The sequence below is a fragment of the Myotis lucifugus genome, unplaced genomic scaffold (genome assembly GCF_000147115.1).
Source record: "Myotis lucifugus unplaced genomic scaffold, Myoluc2.0 scaffold_175, whole genome shotgun sequence".
NCBI classification, from domain to species: Eukaryota; Metazoa; Chordata; class Mammalia; order Chiroptera; family Vespertilionidae; genus Myotis; species Myotis lucifugus.
In genome coordinates, this window is record NW_005871223.1 from 254,821 (window position 1) to 265,197 (window position 10,377).

A 10,377-nucleotide genomic window follows, 5' to 3' on the forward strand; every position below is an offset into this window, starting at 1 on the left:
GGGAGGCCTCGCGGATCCGCTGATCCCGTGTGCTGGGAGGCATATTACCCTTTTACTGTATAGAATAGAGGCCTGGTGCACGGGTGGGGGCCGGCTGGTTTGCCCTCAAGGGTGTCCTGGATCAGGGTGGGGGTCCCCACTGGGGTGCCTGGCCAGTCTGGGTGAGGGGCTGAGGGCCGTTTTCAGGCTGGCGGGTGACTGAAGCTCCCAACTGCTCCTTTTTTTCTTTTCTTTCTTTTTTTTTTCTATTCTGGGCCAGCTTTAGCTCTGAGGCATCGGCTACTGAAACCCGGTTTCTGGCCTCTGTTTACATTCTGTATTTGATACAATGTTGCGGTCCGGCTGGCTGAAGCCCGGCTAACTGAAAGACGGTTTCTGGGGTTTTGTTTAGCTTCTATATTTGCAACATAGTTGCTTAGAGTTGCAGCTGAGAGGCCGGCAAGTCAGGCGGGAAACGTTGGAGTTCGCCATCACTGGAGCAAGCAAGCCTCCCTGTTCCCTTCAGTGCATGGCTGCCGACTGCCATCTTGGCTGACAGTTAATTTGCATAAGGATATGCTGATTAGCTAATGGGAAGGGCAGTGGTCGTATGCTAATCACTCATGTTTCTCTTTTATTAGCATAGACTAGAGGCTCGGTGCACAAAAATTTGTGTACTTGGGGGTAGGGAGGGTCCCTCAGCCCGGCCTGTGCCCTCTCGCAGTCTGGGACCCCTCGGGAGATAACGACCTGCTGGCTTAGGCTTGCTCCCGGGTGGCAGAGGGCAGGCCCAATCCCTAGGTGCAGCCCCTGGTGGGGCTCAGAGCAGGGCTGAATGGGGAGGTTGCGGCGCCACCCCCTGTCACGCACAGAGCAGGGCCGATCAGGGGGTTGGGGCGCTGCCCCCTGTCACTCACAGAGCAGGGCCCATCAGGGGGGTTGGGGCTCCGTACCCTGTCACACACAGAGCAGGGTTGATCAGGGGGTTGGGGAGCTCCCCCCTGTCATGCACAGAGCAGGGCCGATCAGGGGGTTGAGGAGCTCCCCCCTGTCACTCACAGAGTAGGGCCAATAGGGGAGTTGGGGCACCACCCCCGTCACACACAGAGCAGGGCAGATCAGGGGGTTGGGGCACCGCACCCTGTCACACTCAGGGCAGGGCCAATGGGGAGGTTATGGCTCTACCCCATCACACACAGAGCAGGGCCCGTGGGGTGGGGGGGGTTGGGGTGCCGCACCCCGTCACACACAGAGCCGCAGGGCGATCAGGGGGTTGGGGAGCTCCCCCCTATCAGGCACAGAGCAGGGCTGATCAGGGGGTTGGGGCACCTTCCCCTGTCACGAACAGAGCAGGGCAGATAGGGAGGTTGTGGCCCTGCTCCCTGTCACACACAGAGCCACAGGGTGATCAGGGGGTTTGGTTGCTGCCCCTGTCACGCTGACCCCAGTGCCGGGAGCCTCGCGGCTCCACTGATTCTGGTGCTGGGAGGCATATTACCCTTTTACTATATAGGATAGAGGCCTGGTGCACGGGTGGGGGCCGGCTGGTTTGCCCTGAAGGGTGTCCTGGATCAGGGTGGGGGTCCCGCTTGGGTGCCTGGCCAGCCTGGGTGAGGGGCTGATGGCTGTTTGCAGCTGGTCACACCCCCTTCAGGGTGGGGGTCCCCACTGGGGTGCCTGGCCAGTCTGGGTGAGGGGCTGAGGGCTGTTTTCAGGCTGGCAGGTGACTGAAGCTCCCAACCGCTCCTTTTTTTCTTTTTTTTTAAATTCTGGGCCAGCTTTAGCTCTGAGGCTTGGCTCCAGCTCTGAGGCCTCGGCTGCTGAAAGCAGGTATCTGGTTTGTTTGGGTTCTATAATCGAAACACTGTTTCACCTCCAGCTCTGAGATCCCGGCTGGCTGAAAGCAGGTTACTGGGGTTTTGTTTAGCTTCTATATTTGTAACAATGTTTCAAACTGCAAGCTGAGAGGCCGGCAGCAGCAGGCGGGGAACATTGGCTTCCTCTGTCACTGGAGCAAGCAAGCCTCCTGTTAGCTTCAAGCTGCCTGGCTGCCGGCCACCATCTTGGCTGGCAGTTAATTTGCATATCGCCCTGATTAGCCAATGGGAAGGGTAGCAGAGGTACGGCTAATTACTATGTTTCTCTTTTATTAGATAGGATTCCACTGATGGTGGACATGTGTTTCATCACTGGGGTGAAGTGTGCACTCTTTCTGCTGATCCAGACTCCAGAGACTCGCCTTCAGGACCTCATCTTTGCTCCTTCAACTGCCTCCTGGGTCCTCCTCCCCGTCACCACTGACTGCTGAGCAGGAGATGCATTTGGTGCTGCTTCTTGTGCATCTGTCCATCCAGCCCCCGGGACTGCCCTCGATTCCTGAGCCTGGAGCAGTTTCCTACCATTCCCTTCTTCTGGCTGCTTGTTTCAAGTCCTCTCATGTCATTCCAGCTTGGGCTGACTTGGGGTCACCAGGCTTTCCATTGGCCATGGGGGGAGGGCCCACAAGGCTGGGTGGGCCTGGGGCGGCGGATGCAGCTGAGTCTGCTTCTTCCGTTTTGGCGTCGTGGTGGCAGCGACAGGGCTTTTCTTTCCCCTTCCAGGGCGGCAGTGCGGGGGTAGTGGGTGGGGGGTGGGGGGTGGGGGTAGGGGGATGGGGGTTGAGGCTCTGGGTTGAGTTTGCTGGAGGCTGTGGGAGCCTTTATTCGGTTTCTTATGCCACCCTCCCCGCGCCTCTGCCTCCAACCCCACCGCACTGCAAAGGCCAGGACTCCTGCCCCACAGGACCCCCACTTGCTCCTATAAATTTAAGATTATAGTAATACATATAGAAAACTTTTCTATGAAATTAAACTTTTCATATATACTTAATTTCAATTACACAAATGTGTCTACTAAGTAAAAACAGGTAAACTAACTAATTTGTTAATTTTTAGTATACAAATTCAAAAAACCTATTTTATTATATAAAGGACTTTTGGTTTTAATGGACACCCCCTCGCCCAAATTTGTCCATTATATCAAGATTTTGCTGTAATAAGTTTTCCTTTTAGACAAAGATAAGGCAGTTGTGAATTGTCATTACCAGGTAGGTAACCTGTTTATATTACTCAGTTCACCCAGTTTCACTATTAGAATTTACAAAATAGAGTGTGCAATGTGTGGAATAATGCTTCTTTGTGAAAAGCCAGGATTCATTTAGAAAGAAGGCCAAGCGCTTTCTGACCATGTTACTCTGCTGTCAAATTGAGCTCTTGAGGCAGAAACCTATCTGAATATGTTGATTTCCTAACTAAAATCCCTTAGGCTCCAGGATGAAATCCATCTCTCTGACGATGTGGTTACAGACTGTCCTCTAGTCCGGTGGTCAGCAAACTGCGGCTCACGAGCCACATGTGGCTCTTTGGCCCCTTGAGTGTGGCTCTTCCTAAGCCTTAGGAGTACCCTAATTAAGTTAATAACAATGTACCTACCTATATAGTTTAAGTTTAAAAAATTTGTCTCTCAAAAGAAATTTCAATCGTTGTACTGTTGATATTTGGCTCTGTTGACTAATGAGTTTTCCGACCACTGCTCTAGTCTCATCTCTGGTAACTTCACTTTGCCCTCGGGGTTCCAATCACACCTACCGACTTTTCTCTTTTCTAAAGCTAATATTCACTGAGCCTACTCTGTACTACAAGTCAAGTACAGTGCTAAGGATTGTATACGGGTTATCTCATTTAGTCCTAATGACAACTCTAGGAGGAGGACTCAGAGGGTGTAAGTAACTTGCCTAGGTAACTCCCTATAGCCAGTCAGTGTTAGACTAAGATTTGAACCCACGCAGTCTGACCACAGAGCCAATGCCTTGCCTCTCCCTGGAAGCACCAAGCTCTGTCTTGGCTTTCCGTCTTTGTTTATGCTGTTCCTTTTGCCCTTCATATCTCAGTAACTCCTTTGCCTTGTTTAGAAGTCAGAATGGACATCACCTCCTCTCACATGCACTCACATGGCACCTGTAGTTAATTCTGTCATCAGTTGTCATACGTGTGTGTATGTAACTTTTTATAGTCTCCCTCCTTACCAGGCTAACAGCTTTCTTTAGCTAAGGACTACATCTTTTATCTCCATATCCCTACTCTGAGCTCCTAGAGCTTAGGAAGTCCTAAGTATGTAAGACAGTCAACACAGTTTTTTCATTTAGGCAATGAATGTGTGATGTGTACCTTTTCCTCACCTAACAGTCTGGATCCAGCATTCAGGGCTGGGAGAGAAGCACCAGGGGGAAGGGCCCAGGCTCCTTCCATCTCTTTGTTCCTCCATCTTGAAAGTGCTGCTCTTGTCCACCCACATTCAAACCTGTGGGAAGGGAGAAAGGAATAAGGGAGCACTCACCATTTCCGTTTAAGGACCCATCTTGGTATTTGCACTACTCACCTCCGCTCACATACTGTTGGTCAGAACTGAGTGATGTGGCTACACCTTGTTGTAAGAGAACCTGGGAAATGCATTCTGGGAGGCCATGTGCCCAGATAAAAACTATTAGTATTACTATATTACTATATAAGAAGGAAAATGAATACTTGGGCACAACTATCAATTTCTGCCACAGTGAACAAGAATTTAAAAATCAATATAGAGTCTATCTTGGGTATATGTTTGTGCTGTGTTAAATCAACATGTTGAAAGTAATTTACTTGATAGACTCTAAGAACTTTTTGGCAGGAATAACTTGGCAATGTTTGCATTATTAAGTGAATCAGTTTAGTGGAAGGATGGAGGAGTGGCTTGTCAGAGAAGGTTTCGTGAGGGAGGAGGGTCTGGTCTGACTTCTGAAGCATCAGTAGGAGTTAGCCAGGTGAAGGTGAGCCTATAGCTCCAGGTCCCGAGGCTGCAATGGTGACCAGATACACATAGGCCACCATCAACTCCATGCCAGTGCCACCTGACAGCACCCAGCTACACGCCTGTGCTCAGAACTCTTGCATTCGGTTCTAGGGCTTCCCTGTTGATGGTGAGTGTGAAAGGTTCACACAGATACACCCTATGCCTGAGATAAGAGCTGATAGATTCATTTATAGCCCTTTCTCTCCAGGCTGAATGACCCTGAGGTGTGTTTTCAGTGGGTTCTCAGAGGAGTGGTCTGAGGTCTGGCAGTCAGGCGCACACTCATGTGTCGACCTTCTTCCCTGTTTCACTTTCTGTCCCTCGCTTCTGCCCATGGAGTTGCTGTCCCTAATAAAGGACAAATGCCCAGGCCTTCACCACTCAGGTTGCTTTCCGGAGATTACCTTGATTCCTCAAATACCACTTCCCATTCCATCAGCAACAAAATTCATTCTCTTCTCTGTCATCTCTGTGAAAAGAGTGAGAGGCACAATACCTGTCCACAGGAGCATTCTTCTTCCCCACCCCTCCCTTTCCCTGAAGGATTTTAACTTTTGTAAAGACTTACAGGCACAGGACTTTTTCAGAAAGCCATTCAACCACATATTTCAATTTAGATCACATTGATCCCATGTTAGCATGTGGAGAGGGAGTTATTAAGTCTGCTCTTGAATGGTTCTTGCCCTTGCCTCTGTCTGCCACAGAGGAGCTTGTCATCCACACGGGGGTGGGGCAGACAGGCAGGTGGAGCTGGGGCATCAAGGAGTTGGAGTCAAGTTCATGTTAGAAGAAAAGTCCTCTCTCCCCCACCTCATACCCACAAAAAAATTCCCCCCCCCCAGACACTCAGCAAGGAAAATAGTACAGAGTCTCATCTTGACTGTGGAGTCCCTACTTGAAATAATAGAGATTTTATCTACTACCTGTTAGCCAATCTTGTTTTTGCCTCTCTTTTTTTTAATTATAAGAACATGGCATTAAAAACATTTAAGAAAAAGATAAAAGATCAGCCACAGTCCCACTCAATATAGTGCCAGGGCCTTGCTTTATATTAAGCAAGGCCCTGGCACTATATTAAGTGATGTGTTTCTCTTCCCAGTCCTGCTGAGGCTGACAGCCCATCACCTTCCCAGGCCCCGTACTTGTCCCATGGTAGAATCCTGGGGCCTCGCATGGGCCAAACCCTGGAGTGGTTGGAACTGCGGGGTACAGTCCAAGTGGTTCCCTCATTAGCCAGAAAGTGCCAACTCTTTGGGTCTGGGAGCAACTTCCTGCCATTGGGAGGAATTTGAATGTTTTTGATCCAGTAGTAAAGCATAAGGGCTTAGGTGTTAATTTTCTTAAATAACTGTAGAAAACAGAGTGTAAAAATAGTCATCCACAACACCAACCTCTTATGATAATTATTATTACTACTGGAATCTATTTTCTTCCATATCTACACATAAAAGGGTCTCTGCTTATCCTGTGATGGCTTGAGCACTCACACTATCTCATTAGCATGAAGCCCAGTGTTTCCTTCACGAATTCTGAAGGGATGTCTCCTTCCACTTATTTGTTGAAAACCTGCAGGAGTTTACTTGGGATAGTGGTTTAGTCCTGCTTTCAGATGTCAGGCATGTGTAGCACCAGAAACTGGTCATTCCTTCACCACTCATTGCTTCCTAGTATGTATTGCTCTTGAAGACTATTCTGTGCTGTTGAACCAATGACTTCCGTACTCTCTGAAACATTGCAAAGGTGCTTCACATGTTAGCTTCTAGTTCATAGCCATGGGTGCCCAAGGCATGAAACCTCTGAGGAATGACACAGCTGGGGAACCTATAGCCCCTCCTGAACCTTCAAGTCCTTTGGGTTGAGTCTGGACCAGTCTAAATTACCCCTTTTCCTCAGGGTAATTGTATATCATGACCTTGTTGCCCTTTGCTAAGCTGGGTTTTGCTTGGGATCACCCCATGATTCTCCTAACAGATCTCCCTAATGTGAATTTCAGTAAGCAGGGGACGAGCAGACAGCACCTTCTTACCCTGAAGGAGCTTCAGCACTTTATGCTAATAGATCTATTCATCCTGACAATCCTCCAGTACTACTTACCACAAAAAATGGGGACCAGTTACACCCTTTTCTCCAGGACCACAGGTGGCCACCACCTTATACTTCTATTGTTAAGAGGATCTCTCAATCAGTAGTACATTGGCAAATGTTTAACCACAGATCTCTGAAAAAATTAAAAGTTCTGATTGTTTGCCAATTTCTGTGATGTAAATACTCTTACCATGGCCAATTCAACCTACCAAGGTGATGCCACTAGGCTGGGAGTTGGGACTTGATGCATTGGCACACTATGCCCTTGGGAGTCCAGCCATCGCCAGGACCCCGCTGCCTCAAGTGACCAGGCATGAGGGGACCTTTTGCCTTTGCTTACTAGAGAACTGCTAGAAGCATTTACTAAATATATAAATAAAGTATACCATATCTTATAGTTAAACTCTGGGATCATACCAAACAATATATTCTTTAAACATTATTGAAATGAGGCTTCTAAAATCCAGCGTGTTGTTGTTGTTTTTTTGTAATTATCAAACACCTTACAAAACCAGGGTTATTTTGTTGTTGTTTAACTATTAGCTTAAAAAAATGTGCCCAATCACGTAAAGCGCCTCCTTCCTAACCAACTCCATTACCTCTGCCTTTTTTTGCCCCTCCCCCACCTCCCTCCTTCCTCCTCCCTCTGCCCTTTCTGCCTTCCTGCTGAGGAATGAGGACATTGAGAAGCCAAGTCCAGTGTGCAGCAGCTCCAGGCTCTGTTCCTAGACCCCTAAGACTTGGACTTTGCTGTTTAAGGCTGTGTGATTTTTATTTTTATTTTTTAAGTTTAGAGTGAAGCAAAATTCAGTAATGACTTTATTTTTTCAGTTAACATAACCAGCCCACAATACAGCACACTGACTCCTAGAGTACAAATCCAAGGAAGGGAACACCTTCACTAAGTTACAAAACTTTGGCAAATCAATAGTACTCTTTAATAGAATCAAATCATATTTTTGTTGGAGTTATATTTTACTTGAGTGATAATTTTCACTCCCAAAATGTGTGGACGAAAGGGGCCACATGGCGGTCTTGAAACTCAGAGACCTAAAGTCACCTCAAAGGATGGTCTGAAATGGAACTTTAACTAAAAGCAGTTATGGTGGGTAGTTACATCCTAGCTGGTATCTTCACTGACAAGGTCAACCTTTACCTTAACTGAGCCTATCTGTCTTTTTGCATCTATAATAACATATCCTTGAAATGTCTGGGTAGCTTGTAACTTCCCTTTTTCCGGACCCCTTGCAGAACAAGCTAACGTGCCTGGGCACCAGGACAGATGCCACAAATTCCTTCATTGTTATCATGTTAATTGTTGACTGTTGGCTATCCTACACCCTATCCTACACCCATCTAAGTATGTGTCTATCATTTTACTTTTCATCCAATCCCAGAGGTTTCCCCACTTTGCTTTCTCCCGCCTCTCTAATTTATCACCAATGGATTTCATGTAACCCACCTACATCTCCTCCTTTGATTGCAATGTATAAAAATAGATGAAAACCCACCATACTCAGAGCACTATCCCAATCCATTGAGATACTGCTTCCCGTCAATTGTCGACTGTTTGGCTCAAATAAACTCACAAATTCTTTACAGGTTTGAATGTTTTTACGTTAACAAATGTCATTTTAGTACCAAATTAAAACACTGTAGTTTTTAATGGTGGTTTATAGCAGAGCAAGTTATTTTATACTAATTAATATCTTTTAAAATGATACAATTTCTCCTTAGAAAGTTCCCTCTTGAAGTTTTCCTCAGCAGGGCATTTGTGTCTATTTGCAGGTGGCTCTGCTTTGTCCTGGGGTTGCTCCAAAGCCCGGTAGAGTTCCAATGCATGAAAAGCTTTAAAATTCTACCTGAAGAAGATTTAATAAGCTAACACCAATTTCCAAGTACTTAAAAAAATTGTTTAATTTTTACATAAATAATGGAACCTTCAAAGCCAGACAGTCATTTCAAACAACATTAATAATTTCACTGTTCCCTTTTATTTAGAAACACTGTACCTCTTTGTTTTGATCGAATCACATAACCTTTTTTAAACTTATTTTTTAAAAAATTCAACCTAAAACATAGTTGTATTTTTTAAATGACAAATAATTATAAGGCCAGCTAGTAGAGATCTGGGACTGGGTGTTATATATCAACTTCCATCATTTCTTTACAACAAGCATGTCAAACTCAAAGGCTAACATGGGCCAAATAAACAAGTTTTAAATTTATGTGGGCCGCAAAAGCTTCAATTTTCATAGAAACATAGGTTTATTTCGATAGAGATATGCTGAATACAAAGGGCTGAAATAAATGAGTAAATAAATATTCATTGCAGGCTGCGAGTTTGACATGCTTGCTCTACAAATGCTGCTGCTGCCATTGGCATCTGTATGCTCCCTCCTGTCAAAGCAGTCAGTTCTTAATGTCAGCGTTTAATCTATGCATTAGCCATTCCATTGCTTCTTGGCCTCTGTTAGCATTTGAGATATCGTACTTGCCAGAGATGACTTCTGAGACTGGCTCCTTTCACAGTGATTATGGCCTCTGGAGTCGAAACTTTTTTCTGGGTCTTGATGATGTGGTTTGTGTATAAGTCTCTCATCTACTGAAACCATATTTGCAAATGAAATATTAGTGGATTTTAGTTCCATTGTTTTCTCTACAGAGTCAACCTCAGAATGGTCTTGCACATGTGTTTTGGTTCCTGCCACACCTATCAGAGATTTCAGTGGAAGGCAGTCCCCACTCTGTGCTGAGCAGTCTATGGCTGTGCAGCTTTTCAGAAAGATCTCTATGTCTGTCCGGTACATCATCTCCAGCCACACTTGGGTTCATAGGGTTTGGGTATTTCTGCATTCCGGTTGTTGAAACAGTTTCCCATGGTGGCCAAAGACGTGCTCCGAAGTCCAGATCTTCATGGTGCCACAGCCTGAGCGGTGTCTGGGCAGTGCAATGAGGCAAAGGGCTAAAGCTCTGTGATATTCTGATGAAGAATCTTTTGTTATTTATTAGGCATTTGGTCCAGCGGTGTAATCAATATCTGCTAGCATCAATTTCCTTTAGGGATCTTAGTTATAAATTATGATACATATTTGCTTTAATATCCAAATTGACAGTTTTGTCTCAAAAAAAAAAAAAAAGAAATGCTAGGTTACATTATAATTACCCCGTCTACCTTTTCAGTGTTTTGAAAGAGGATTGTTGGTACTGAGCTACTATGTGTCCCTCACTCCCCTTATATCTTAGTATGGCCCCCAGGACAGAGAAGATCCCCTTCTGGGCAGCTCCCTTCCGTAACATTTCCTTTTTCTTCTGGGGATTTTGCCTATGGCCTTAAACACACATGATGGTGAGATATAATTTAGTCACGATAGGGGAAGCTTATAGGAACTGTGCATTTATTCAACAGTTTTTGATAGACTCACCTTTCCCTGGAATGTGATTACT

At 45.9% G+C, this 10,377-nt stretch overlaps 1 pseudogene; it reads right to left on the reverse strand.

Moving 5' to 3' along the window:
* Positions 1-9,848, reverse strand: part of LOC102433993 — an 11,019-nt pseudogene extending 1,171 nt beyond the window's left edge.
* Between the last annotated feature and the right edge of the window lie 529 nt (positions 9,849-10,377).